The following is a 15201-nucleotide window of genomic DNA, read 5'->3' as shown; positions in this document are numbered from 1 at the left end:
AGTCTGTTCATTGTGTCAGTTCATCACGACCAGAGTTCGATGTCATTTCAACTGTTGGCAGTAAAGCAGCGCTACAGTAAAAGCTACCACTTGTAGTTAAATGCCTAGTCACTAAAAACAAAATGGAAAAAATACTATCACTGTCACTTGTTTATAATGCACCATTTCTCAACAGCGCGCGCGCTGTCTGGCGGCCGAAACGCATCATTTGGACCTATGATGTTTAAACTACACTTACCGGAATCCTTGCTTACAGAGTCTCTATCCTGGTGTTGCGTCATTCTGGATGGTCGCGATTTGCATATATATATATATTCACTGAAAAAACCATAGGTTATAGACCATATATAGTTAGGAATTAGCATTTAAAAAACCTTATTTTACTCACACAAAACCATTGAAATTCCATATATAGTTAGTTGCACTAACTATATATCGCGCACCCGCAATCCACTGCTGATCATGTCACATATTACATCATTCATGACATGGTCAGTGACATCACTGATGACATCATCCAGTGACTGTGTGTTTCTGTAAAGTTTAAATATGTTTTAGATATTGAAGAATGAGTAGATGTATAACTGTCTGGACGAAGGATTTAGTAGGTGCATGACTGAATGTATGAGTGAGTGATTAAATGTGTCTCACTGAGTGCATGGGTTAGTGACTAAACTGTCTTAATTTGTGCATCATTATGTCTGTTGTTCTGTAAACTACTGCATGTGTTGATCAGTAGCTATATGATTAACTATATGGGTTATTGATTGATTGTCCAAGTATTTGTATGGGAGACTGAGTGTGTGTGTGGCTGGCTGGGAGGTGTGTGACTCTGTGCAGATCAATGTGTACTTGTATCAATGATTGTATAAGAAAGTAAGTATGTGTTACTATATGTTTGAAAATGTAAGGTGCTCTATGTTTAACTGTATAGACAAGAAAATGGAAGTGTGATTGATTCTTTACAGGACTGACTAGGTGTGTGAGTAACTCCATGGATGAGTGGCAGAGTGTGAGTGTCTGTATAGGTGTATGAGTGCATATGATAGTGTTGTAAAGATGAGTGATTGTATGTATGAATGATTGTATGGGTGAATGAGTGAATGTGTGTGTAGACGTAGGAATCAGTGAGTACGTATGTAGTAACTAGTATTGGTGTGTCAATGGTTTCAAAAATTATACTCTGTATTTAACACTGGGTGAAACAGAGGTTATATTAAAATGTGAGGAGATGCATTGTATTGTCACATGAATGATATCATCAGTGATGTGGTCATTGATGTCAAATGAGATGTCATCAGTGATGTCATCAGTGATGTCATTTGAGATGTCATCAGTGATGTCATCAGTGATGTCACTGACCATGTCATGAATGATGTAATATGTGACATGATCAGCAGTGGATTGCGGGTGCGCGATATATAGTTAGTGCAACTAACTATATATGGAATTTCAATGGTTTTGTGTGAGTAAAATAAGGTTTTTTAAATGCTAATTCCTAACTATATATGGTCTATAACCTATGGTTTTTTCAGTGAATTTTCAAGGTTTTGTAAATGCTAATTCCTAACTATATATGGTCTATAACCTATGGTTTTTTCAGTGAATTTCAATGGTTTTTTAATAGCAAATATCATAAGCTGTCGAATGTCAAGTACGTGGTAAGTGAAAACATTTTCGTGTTTATGCACACTGATCTGCTTTGAATGGTGCCCCCCCCCCCTCATTTCTATTAGGAGTACTCTCTCTTTGCAGATAGTGAAAGGTAGTTAACGCAGGCCTTTGCCCCCGTTGTAATCCGTCGTGCCTGCTTCTCTCTCCATTTGATTGATTGTTATCCAAGTATTTACTGTTTTAGAATTAGTTCTCTTTGGTTCATTCTCTATTTACAAACAAACACAGAGTCGCAATACTCTGTTTAGTCTTTGCAGATAACGAAAAATCGTGTAAAAAAAAAGAAAAGGAATCGAGCAAAATCAGTAGGCCACTAATGGGATCTCTTTTTGACCTCGCTAAAATAGAAACATTAGGAACAACCCCTCATGACAAATACAAAACTAGTGAGATGAACTGAACTCCACACAATGATGGCTGCAAAACAGCTCGGCTCCGCCACCCACCCCGCCCAAAATAACGATAAAGAGCGGCTGCCATGATTGGTTGCGGAATGGCCACAACGGAGCTACGAAATGGTGCTGCTCTCATGCTAACCCCAGCTTCAGTCTGAAACATCCAGAAACACTGTAGACTACCAATTTGATCAGTTCCGGTAGCGCCCCAATGTAACCCGGTAGAGAAGAACTAGCCCTCCCCTCTTTGACTGATGGTTCTTGTTGCCTGTCCTTTCTGTTGTCATTTAACAGAACTATTTAGCCTGCTGAAAGGGGTTGTGTTTCGACCGCTGGTTGGTGGAGACATTTTGACTATATTCTGGACCTGCGTTGTCGCGTAATGCGTCATATGACGGAAGTCATCCGGGGCGCGCAGCGCGTAACGTAAGCATAACAAGTCATGTGACTTGTTAATAAAACTTTTCATTGGTTCATTTTACTTTTCTTATTCTAATGATGAAAGCCTTGGTCATATCACCTAAAAATTACGCTTTTAATTACTTCCGAACATTATTTTCTCTTAAATATATGTTATAATGTTCCAAGCTAATGTACTTTCCCGGAAATTTTACAACTGTCCTGCAAGTAAAATATATTCTTTTTTCGAGAAAAAGAGCGTTTCTTCGTCCCATGACGGAGCCGTTGAGCAAAAGAGGGTCGACCTGCTGTCTTAGTCGCCGATACGCCTGAATATGAGATTCTTATCGATCACTTTATGTTGCAGGAATAGAAAACACAACAGCCCTTGACCATTTATCTTTACTGCGTTCCTTCGTATTATACCTTTTACCCTTCATGTAATTGGTCTGCTTTATTTCACTTGCCTTTTAATGATTCTAAAACAGTGACTATTATTAAAAACTTTACCAATGTATACACTACTACCATGTTTTCTTTTAAAAACCTTTATTGTGAAAATTTCATTATACAAATACGAGCCTATAACCACGTGGGCCTGCCACGGAGCAAACTGTAATCGTATATGATGAATAGACATTTACACTGTAGAGGAACGTAACGGGCGGGCCATTAGGTTGCAAAAACTAAGGTGTCTAACAGTTACGGAATCGGTGGACGTACATTTTATAATTAAAATACGACAGAGCCAGTTACAATAAAATTATCTAGATATACATTTGCGGGCAAGTACCATGCGTGACGTTAATTCGAACTTTCAATAGTACAGTAATCAATAACACATCAGAACTTAATATCAATAGGGATGTCGAAATACTCAATCAATTCTCGTCCCCGCCCGCCATGTGCTTCAAAACTGCATACGTATCTCGTGATTTCAAGGTTCTGCAACCAGTACACAACAAGGAGTTACGAGTCCCATTTATTCCGGCGCCATTTTGGGCGAGGACGGGCAGGTCCAGGATATAGTCAAAATGTCTCTACCAACCATCGACTATGATGATGTTCATATGCTGTATTTATTAGAGTAACACTCATCTGCCCACATGAAATTAATTTACCACAATCTAAACATGTCATTTTAATCTTTCCAAAGTTCTTCTAAATATTTGGGACCGTTTCCCTTGCCTCTGAAGCTCTCAGTGCCACTTCTTTGATGAATGTACTAGCAGGTCAGGGGTTCTCCTCCAAATCTCTCTTTTATGCAGCACTATAATTAATTGGTGCCACCTCTCCATATGACGATGCATGGTATAGTTACCACAACTATATATTTTTTCGGTTCCTCTGGAGAGTTCATCGTGGCAGATGAAGCGTGTAACATACCGGGCATTTACCTTTTTTTGCATGTACAGGAAAGGAAAAAAAAATCGAGCGTTCGAGTTCTTAGGTGTCCCAGGGCCATTTTAGTGGACCAGGCCCAAATCCAAAGAACAGCTATCTCCCAGGCTAATGGGGCGACCCACGCCGAGTTTCAGCATTGTAGGATGACCACACAAGTACAGCAACTTGCTAGACATCACCTCGGTGCCATCCGGATCTCGGCGCCCCACTGCAGATGAAGTGCCTCTCAACTATGAAACCACCACGGTGACATCCGGATCTTGGCGCGTTGTGCTGCCTTCGGCCTATTCGCACATCGGTCCGCTACTGACGCCATCTCACAGGCTAATGGGGTGACCCACGCCGAGTTTCAGCATTGTAGGATGACCACACCAACAACTATATATTTTTTCGGTTCCTCTGGAGAGTTCATCGTGGCAGATGAAGCGTGTAACATACCGGGCATTTACCTTTTTTTGCATGTACAGGAAAGGAAAAAAAAATCGAGCGTTCGAGTTCTTAGGTGTCCCAGGGCCATTTTAGTGGACCAGGCCCAAATCCAAAGAACAGCTATCTCACAGGCTAATGGGGCGACCCACGCCGAGTTTCAGCATTGTAGGATGACCACACAAGTACAGCAACTTGCTAGACATCACCTCGGTGCCATCCGGATCTCGGCGCCCCACTGCAGATGAAGTGCCTCTCAACTATGAAACCACCACGGTGACATCCGGATCTTGGCGCGTTGTGCTGCCTTCGGCCTATTCGCACATCGGTCCGCTACTGACGCCATCTCACAGGCTAATGGGGTGACCCACGCCGAGTTTCAGCATTGTAGGATGACCACACCAACTTGCTAGACATCACCTCGGTGCCATCCGAATCTTGGCATCTCAACGCCTAGTGGTATCTTCCATACAGAAAATATTGTTACGCTGCCTTTGGCCCCATTCGCACATCAGTCCGCAACTTAGACATCACCTCGATGCCATCCGGATCTTGGCATCTCAGCGCCTTGTGGTGTCAGTCAGAAAATATTGTTGCGCTGCCTTTGGCCCCATTCGCACATCAGTCCGCTACTGACACCATCTCACAGGCCAATAGGGCGCCCCACGCCGACTTTTACCATTGTACGATGGCCACACCAGTGGCACAACTTCCTAGACATCACCTCGGTGCCATCCGAATCTTGGCATCTCAACGCCTAGTGGTATCTTCCATACAGAAAATCTTGTTACGCTACCTTTGGCCCCATTCGCACATCGGTCCGCAACTTAGACATCACCTCGGTGCCATCCGGATCTTGGCATCTCAGCGCCTTGTGGTGTATTCTCTTCAGAAAATATTGTTGAGCTGCCTTTGGCCCCATTCGCACATCCGTCCGCAACTTACACATCACCTCGGTGCCATCCGGATCTTGGCATCTCAGCGCCTTGTGGTGTCTTCTACTCCGAAAATATAGTAGAAAATATTGTTGCGCTGCCTTTGGCCCCATTCACACATCAGTCCGCTACTGACACCATCTCACAGGCCAACAGGGCGCCCCACGCCGACTTTTACCATTGTACGATGGCCACACCAGTGCCACAACTTGCTAGACACCACCTCGGTGCCATCCGGATCTTGGCATCTCAGCGCCTTGTGGTGTCTTCAAATCAGAAAATATTGTTGCGCTGCCTTTGGCCCCATTCGCACATCGGTCTGCTACTGACGCCATCTCACAGGCCAACGGGGCGCCCCACGCCGACTTTCAACATTGTAGGATGGCCACAGAAGTGCGACAACTTACTAGACACCACCTCGGTGCCATCCGGATCTTGGCGCGTTGTGCTGCCTTCGACCTATTCGCACATCGGTCCGCTACTGACGCAAACTCACAGGCCAACGGGGCGCCCCACGCCGACTTTCAGCATTGTAGGATGGCCACACCAGTGCGGCAACTTACTAGACACCACCTCGGTGCCATCCGGATCTTGGCGCGTTGTGCTGCCTTCGGCCTATTCGCACATCGGTCCGCTACTGACGCAAACTCACAGGCCAACGGGGCGCCCCACGCCGACTTTCAGCATTGTTGGATGGCCACACCAGTGCGACAACTTACTAGACACCACCTCGGTGCCATCCGGATCTTGGCGCGTTGTGCTGCCTTCGGCCTATTCGCACATCGGTCCGCTACTGACGCAAACTCACAGGCCAACGGGGCGCCCCACGCCGACTTTCAGCATTGTAGGATGGCCACACCAGTGCTGCAACTTGCTGGACACCACCTCGGTGCCATCCAGATCTTGGCGCGTTGTGTTGCCTTCGGCCTATTCGCACATTGGTCCGCTACTGACGCCGCCTCACGTGCCAACGTATTTTCTCCTAATTTTACACCCTATGCCGCATAACAGGTCATGTGACTTGTTTATAAAACTTTTCATTGGTTCATTTTACTTTTGGTTTCCTAATGATGGAAGGCTTGATCATGTGACCTAAAAACAACACTTTTCATAGGATGAAAACTTTTTTTTTTCCCCAAACGATGAAAGCCCCACCTTGTTTCTGGATGTTTCAGACTGAAGCTGGCGTCAGCATGAAAGCACCACCATCTCGTAGCTCAGTCGTGGTCATTCCGCGAGCAATCATGGCAGCCGCTCCCCACCAGAAGCCTGCAGGAGTCGGAGCCCCCAAAACTTTTGATGAATTCTCAAGGCGGAGGGGACGCTTTCGAGAATGAGGTCCAAGACCTAGCAGACAAGCGTCCGATTTCCAAGGTGTCCCAGGGCCATTTCAGTGGACCAGGCCCAAAAAGGAAACAGCCTGCCGCCATTTTGAGAGTCCTGTGACAGCCGCCTATCGCTGCACCGCAAGAGTGGGCGCAACTCAGCTGAATTGCGGCTTTTGACACAGTGGACCAAAAACGGACGGAATGGCAACTGAAACGGTAAAGGGGCGCCCCACTACAACAGATGACACTCCACCTGGAGAGGCCCGTTCACGCCGCCTCCCCCGGGGCGCTCCACGCCGTTATTCGGAGCAGCATTGTAGGATACCAAAACCAGTGCGGCAACTTACTGGACATCACCTTGGTGCCATCGTTCTGCTGCCTTGGAACTATTCGCGCAACAGTTTGCTACTGATGACCCACCCCCCGCGACGCCCCATGCCGTTATTTGCTGGGTGGCAACTTACTAGACATCACTTTCGTGTCATCTAGATTTCGGCGCGTTCTGCTGCCTTGGAACTATTCGCACAACAGTTTGCTACTGATGACCCACCCCCCGCGACGCCCCACGCCGGAAATCTGGACGTTGTGCTGCGTTGGGACTATTCGCACAGCCGACCGCTACTTCGTTGTTTTTCCCTAAAAATGTTTATATGTTATTACTATTTTTGTTTTCTTGTATATATTTATAAATTATTAAAGTTTTATAATCTTACTACTTTGTCGGAGTGCTATATATTTTTAATGTGACACATAATTGTAAAAACTTTGATGTACAAACAGTCATCCCTGGAATCTTCCGCTTCAGGCTCTGATCTACTATAACTCCTTTGAAGAGGGGTGATTCTTTACAGCTGTGGCCATAAACTACATCTGCAGGGCTAGCTGATACCCTAGGACCAGCCTGGACAATCGGACACAGAGGAAAAGGAGTGTCAGAGGGTGCGGTAGTGAATAGGGCGAAAGGGAGGTGTCGGGCGGGCACAGGGTGTGATTCTCAGGGAACAGCAGCGCAGATGGGGGAGGTTTATTACCCATGCATAAGACAGAGAGCGGGGGTGACCACTGCCTGGGGGAGATGTTTGCGAGGGTGGGGAGCCATGCTAAGGATCGACAGCGTGCACAGAGTGGGTCTGGTCAAGGCATCTAAAATGGCTGCCGTGCACGACAAAAGTGTGGCATTTGAAAAAAGACAAGATGGCGCAGACAATGTTTTTCAACACTTCCTGATTTCCTTCGAATCGAACGTTAACAGACGTTGGGGCATATTACCAAAGTTAAGCGATATTTATCCCTAACGATGCTTAGCAACGATTTTTTTACCGTCAGAAATTATCGCAGATAAACCTTGCTATTATCAAGGTTTATCCGAAATACGATAAAAAACGACCGCAATGCATTAATATCGCTGAAAACTCAGCGATATTCATGCATTACCGAGCTAATGCTCTTAGCCATGTTATCCACCTCCCATTGGATAACATGGCTAAGAACTGCTCAGGGCAGGTGGTAGCTTTTAGAGATATTCGCCCTTATCTCGAATATTTCCAAAAGTTGATAATAGGAGATAGCGATGTTAGCGACTGTTTCCAGTCGCTAACATCTTGGCATGCCCACTTTGCATGTCATTAGTGATAAATATCACTCACATGCAAAGTGGGGCCCAAGATGGTCGCTATCTTCTACTAGCCGTCGCTAACTGGTGTTAGCAACAGCTAGGTAATACACATATAATTTTATCTCCGCAAAGCGGAGCGCTGTTACAGATATATATCTTGTTTCTGAACGTTAATTTCTCAAAATGCACTGAAGCACATATATTGAGACCTAGCAAAGGCACATCGGGCTACCAGTCCCTACAATTTTGCCAAGTTTCGTGCAAATCCATTCAGCTGTTCGATCCTACCGAGAGACAAGATGGCGGCCGCTACGGACTGTTTGGAATGTTTACAGACACCGGAGAGCCAATCAGCTTCGCTTCGCAAAGCTCCGTAACGCGAAAAGTACGCGAAGCGGTGCGCTGTTACAGATATATACCTTTTTTTGAACGTTAATTTCTCAAAATCCACTGGAGCACATATATTGAGATCTAGCAAAGGCACATCGGGCTACCAGTCCCTACAATTTTGCCAAGTTTCGTGCAAATCCATTCAGCTGTTCGATTATTATTATTTTTATTTTTTTTTGCCCCGCGGGGCCCTTTTAAAACCTCCACATCAAACCTAGGGGGTGAGCGACAATGTACTATGCCCCCTTATGGTCATTTGCCCCTTCGCTTTGGCCTCCTCTTGTCTCTCGATCCTACCGAGAGACAAGATGGCGGCCGCTATGGACTGTTTGGAATGTTGACAGACGCCGGAGAACCAATCAGCTTCGCTTCACAAAGCTCCGTTGCGCGAAAAGTCCGCGAACCAGAGCGCTGCCCGGTCCGCTGTTACAGATATATATCTTTTTTTAAACGTTAATTTCTCAAAATCCACTGGAGCACATATATTGAGACCTACAAAAGGCACATCGGGCTACCAGTCCCTACAATTTTGCCAAGTTTCGTGCAAATCCATTCAGCCGTTCGGGCTAAAAGTGAGGCCAACCGCCCTATGGAAATTAACATGGGAAAAACGCGTTTTGGGACCCCCCTTTTTTCTCGGCCCCCCCTTGACGAACCCCCCCCAAATTTTCAAGGGCTGCTCAGAAACAAAATGTGCCATTTTCCTGAAAATTTCAGCCAATTCCGTCCACAAACGCCAAAGTTATTAGACATAGAATTTTCAAAAAACCCATAGAGAAAAAATCCTAACTATATATACCTACTGGCGACCGCCAGTAGGTAATATATATATTACCTACTGGCGGTCGCCAGTAGGTATATATAGTTAGGATTTTTTTCCTATGGGATTTTTGAAAATTCTATGTCGAATAACTTTGGCGTTTGAGGACGGAATTGGCTGAAATTTTCAGGAAAATGGAACATTTGGGGGGGTTTCGTCAAGGGGGGGCCGAGAAAAAAGGGGGGTCCCAAAACGCGTTTTTTTCCCATGCAATTTTCCATAGGGCGGTTGGACTCACTTTTAGCTCGACCGGCTGAATGGATTTCCACGAAACTTGGCAAAATTGTAGATATTGTTTGCCCGATGTGCCTTTGCTAGGTCTCAATATATGTGCTCCAGTGGATTTTGATAAATTAACGTTAAAAAAAATATATATATCTGTAACAGCGCTCCGGTTAGCGCCCCGGTTCGCGTACCTGACGCGTAACGGAACTTCGCGAAGCGAAGCTGATTGGCTCTCCGGTGTCTGTCAACATTCTAAACAGTCCGGAGCGGCCGCCATCTTGTCTCTCGGTAGGATCGAGAGACAAGAGGTGAAGAAAAACGAAGGGGGAAATTAATGAAAGGGGGCAAGGTAGACCCCTCCTGACCCCCTAGGATTGATGAGGGGGCTATTAAAGGGTCCTGCGGGGCCAAAAATAAAAAAATAAAAAAATCAGTTTTTTCGCAGTAGAGGCGCTACCCGGTACGCGAACCGGGTAGCTAACCGGTAGCATAACGGGAGTCCGCCATCTTGTGTTTTGGTCAAATTTAATCACAAGATGGAGGAAAAACAATGTGGGAAATGGGTATAAGGGGGCACGGGAGACGTATCCTGACCCCCTAGGTTTTCTGAGGGTGGCTGAGGAGGCCCATATGTGCGGAAAAAAAACACATTTTTTTCAAATTTTCGCGCGGTTAGCATCCTGTGCGCGAACCGGGTAGCGCTCCGGAAAGCGTAAATCGGGAAAATTAGTAAAAAAAAAGTAACATTCAAAATTTGTTTAGAGTGATCATAGTTAGGGTAGCTCTGAAAAGAGCTTTTGGGTCTGTGGTAGATTTAGGTACTTATAAGTAGGTACCAATACATAGTCTTAAATTCAGGATGAAAACTCTGTTCCCCTCATCTGAGAAGTGAACTCCATCTCCTCTGTAGATATCTTGCATGTAGTAACGCAAGTTATTGTTGTAGATGGAGCCCATTCCATGGTCTCTCATGTAAGCTGAAACAGACTTATTTACATGCTTCCTCGATTTCTCAATTTGTGGACAAAATTGGTTGGACCAGCTCCATTTCTGTCTTTGGCATATATTTGAATATACCAAGGCAGTTTGAGGAAAAAGTGCCATCAATTGCTCAAAGGTGTCCTTTAAAAGCATTTCCAGACCTAACCCCAGTCAAAGTGCCCAAGTCATTTCCTCCACAGTGCACAATTAACAGGTCAGGTTTTGGCAAATGCAAAAAGGTTTTCACCAATGGTATAAATTGGTGACATCTTAATCCTCTGTGGCCAATCCAGTTGATTTCCACATTTTGTAAATTGAGGTTGTGTAAATTTCTGTTATCAGCATACCTTTGAGCCCAGTGGATGTAACTATGTCCAACAATCCAGACAGAAAACATGGTGAGAGGAGGTTCTGCTGCAGTCAGATGAAGTTTGTGAATGAAATGGCAGTTGAAACAGTAGGAGTTTGTAATGAAAAAAACTGTGGAGTTTCAGTGCTAATGATTCAGTAGCAGTGATTGGTGGATTTTGATTGCTGAAAACAGAAAGTTAGGGTGCATGGATGAGTTCTTTGAAAGATGTAATTTGAGTGGTCAAGAAAAAATCATTTTATGAAAGATTGCACTGGATACGCAGGTGTACTGAGAGTTCAGAGTTCAATTGAAACATTGTTGTGTGAACTTGTAAACATGAGAGGTCTTTCAGGAGGTGGTTGCTATGGAAAAAAGGCAGAAAGGGCAGAGGGGGGAAGGGTGTTGATTTGAAAAAAGTCAGGGAAGAGTTTTGATTGGGTGACATGAGAGATATGTGTGATGAATTACAGCATTTCTGTGCCTTTGTTGGTTGCAGCCTCTGGAGTGCATACCCTTTGCTCTGCTAAAGAAAAATTGGTGTGTGTCTGAGACTGTTCTGAAACTCAAAAAGTATTTGCTAAGGTGAGAAAAGATTCATTTAATTTAGATAGAGAATAGTATGCTTTAGGGAGAAAATTATGAAGAAAGTTGTGTATTTAAAATGTTGCTTTGTGTCAAGTGTTTTACAAACAGATTTTGTTTCTTTGAGTTTCATAGCCATGTTAAAAGTGACGCAAAAGTGGTGCAAGGGCCTTAAAAATACGTTTTGATGTGTGTTAGGGCATTTTAAGTCACTTCCCCAGGAATCTGGGTGAATCATTTGCTTACTTAATGTGTTTAAAAACGTTTCTTGAAGTCAATTAGGTTTCTTGATATGTGCTGCTAGAGTTTCATAGCCAGTATGGGGCATATTTAGAAGGACTTTGAGCCACTTTCACGTTATTTTCCCCATGTTAAAGGTGACGCTAAAGTGATGAAAGGGCCTTGTAAATACACTCTCATGTTTGAGCCATTTTCATGTTATTTTCCCTATGTTAAAAGTGACGCAAAAGTGGTGCAAGGGCCTTGTAAAATATGCCCTCATGTGTATTAGGGCATTTTAAGTCACTTCACCATGAATCTGGGTGAATAATTTGTTTACTTGATGTGTTTAAGAACGTTTCTTGAAATCATTTAGGTTTCTTGATATGTACTGCTAGAGTTTCATAGCCTGCTTGGGGAATATTTACAAGGCCTTTGAGTCACTTTCACGTCATTTTCCCCATGTTAATAGTGACGCAAAAGTGGTGCAAGGGCCTAGTAAATACGCCCCCATGTCTGTTAGGGCATTTTAAGTCACTTCACCATGAATCTGGGTGAATAATTTGGTTACTTGATGTGTTTAAGAACGTTTCTTGAAATCATTTAGGTTACTTGATATGTACTGATAGAGTTTCATAGTCAGCATGGGCCATATTTACAAGGCCTTTGAGCCACGTTCACGTTATTTTCCCCATGTTAAAAGTGACTTTAAAGGTGGTGCAAGGTCCTTGTAAATACGCCCTCATGAGTGCTTTGCAAATTTAAGTCATTTCCCCGTGGTGCAAGGTCCTTGTAAATACGCCCCCATGTGTGCTTGGCAAATTTAAGTACTGACAGGGTGTGCTTGTACATAGGAGCTGTGTTGTGTTTTCAAATTATGACCTGAAAATCGTTTTTAAAAAAAAATGCTTTTTACATTTATGAGAAGGTCAAAATGGTGTCTGCTTCTTTAAATAAATATTTCACTTTCCACCATGAATATGGGAGAATAATTTCCTTGTTTGCCGGTTTAAAAACACGTTTCTTGAAGTCATTAAGGTTTCACAATATGTTCTGCAAGAGTTTCATAGTCAACATAGGGGCAAATTTACAAAGCTTATGAGCCACATTCACATCATTTTCCCCATGTTAAAAGTGACTTTAAAGGTGGTGCAAGGTCCTTGTAAATACGCCCTCATGAGTGCTTTGCAAATTTAAGTCATTTCCCCGTGGTGCAAGGTCCTTTTAAATACGCCCCTAAGTGTGCTTGGCAAATTTAAGTACTGACAGGGTGTGTTTGTACATAGGAGCTGTGGTGTGTTTTCAAATTATGATCAGAAAATCGTTTTTTAAAAAGAAGAAATCCTTTTTACATTTATGAGAAGGACAAAAAGGTGTCTGCTTCTTTAAATAAATATTTCACTTCCCACCATGAATATGGGAAAATAATTTGCTTGTTTGTCGGTTTAAAAACTCGTTTCTTGAAGTCATTTAGGTTTCACAATATGTTCTGCAAGAGTTTCATAGTCAACATGGGGACAAATTTACAAAGCTTATGAGCTACATTCACGTCATTTTCCCCATGTTAAAAGTGACTTTAAAGGTGGTGCAAGGTCCTTGTAAATAAGCCCTCATGAGTGCTTGGTAAATTTAAGTCATTTCTCTGTGGTGCAAGGCTCTTGTAAATACGCTCGCATGTGTGCTTGGCAAATTTAAGTACTGACAGGGTGTACTTGTACATAGGAGTTGTGCTGTGTTTTCAAATTATGACATGAAAATGGTTCATAAAGAAAAGGAATGCTTTTTACATTTATGACAATGACAAAAAGCTGTCTGCTTCTTTAAATAAATATATCACTTCTCACCATCAATCTAGGAGATTAATTTGCTTGTTTGTCGGTTACAAAATCATTAATTTAAGACATTTAGGTTTCACAATATGTACTGCTAGAGTTTGATAGTCACTATGATGATAATGATATACATTTAGAACTATGTAGGAGGCATGGAGAAACTGAGGCTTCTGTAAGTGTCAAGGGAGGTGAGTATTGTACATTGCTCTGTTGCATACAGTCCTCATCCTCTGCGTACTCTTGGATATGCTAGACTACATCTGCACAATGAGATACCTAAGCTGAGGAAATACAGGTGATGTGATTGTGAAAGGAGCAAAAATATTTGCACGTTTTTCAATTACATCACCTGTGTTTCCTAACATTACGAATCACATTGTGCAGATGAGGTTTAGGCCTGTCCAGGGAGACAGAGGAGGTCTGGGCTTTGTTCAAGAGTGCAGTGGACATGACTCACTTTGTTGGTAGGCCTGCACATGTATTATCTCCTCTGTACTCTTCAACAAGCCTAAATTTCATCTGCAACACTGAGTAGGCCTCACCTCAAACAAACCTCTGGATAGGCCACACCTTATCGGCACCCTGAACCAATCATTTAAAATGTTAGGGGCAGATTTATGATGGCCGTGTGCCTCTTTTGCGCCGCCGTTGCGTCACTTTTGTGACGCAGCGGCGGCGCAAAAGATGCGCCATGTTGCGACATATTTACAACTAGATGCATCTAGGCAGATGTGTCACGCTGTAAAGTCCAGCGCCACATGAAACCTGCGTAAGGTTTCATGTGGGCGTTTTGTTGCAGGGTGGGCGTTCACTTGCATGAAAGCCCTGTAAAACTAACACAGTGAAATTTACAAGATTTCACTGAGTCAGCTTTATGGCATTGCTGAATCAAATCCTTACGCCTGTTTGAAACAGGCATAAGGAGTGACGCACCATGCAATGTGTGGCTTGCCCCTGTGCATTGCAGGAGTCATGTCGCGCTTGCGACGTGATTCCTGCAATGCGCCGCTTTTGCGGCACAGATGCGTGACGCATCTGTGCTGTTTTTGCCCCATGGTGCTCCGCATTGTAAATGCGGCACACCATGGGTGGCAGAGCAGTGGCGCACGTTAACTGGTGCATCCCTGGGGATGTGCCAGTTAACATAAATCTGCCCCTTTACATTTAAGTATGAGCAGGGGACACAGAGTCGGTGAGGCTTATCCAAGGTTAAGAAGAGATGAGTCCTGTTCACTGAAAACTTGGACATAGGCCTCACCTCCTCAGCATCGCTGGACATGGCTAAATAATATCTGCAAAATGTTACCCTTGTTAAACAATTTTACTATTATAGTCTCTGAGATTTGTCTCTTACTCTGCAACATCTCATTGTTGTTCTCTTTCTTTAAAGATAACGACAACATCAACCATGAGTGATAATGAGCAATCTGTTGATCTCGATCTTATCATTGAACTTGTCATTGAAACGTCAGTGGAAGTAGATCCCTTGGATGATTTATATCTTGTGGATGATGAAGAATATGATGAGGATGCCGATTTGTCAGAATTGTATGACATAGGGTGGGCAGCTGACCTGCTCGAGCCTATTGAACTATAAAGACTTTTAAAAATAAATGTAAGTTAC

The sequence above is a fragment of the Lissotriton helveticus genome, chromosome 1_1 (genome assembly GCF_964261635.1).
Source record: "Lissotriton helveticus chromosome 1_1, aLisHel1.1, whole genome shotgun sequence".
NCBI lineage: Eukaryota > Metazoa > Chordata > Amphibia > Caudata > Salamandridae > Lissotriton > Lissotriton helveticus.
This window is presented reverse-complemented; position numbering follows the sequence as displayed.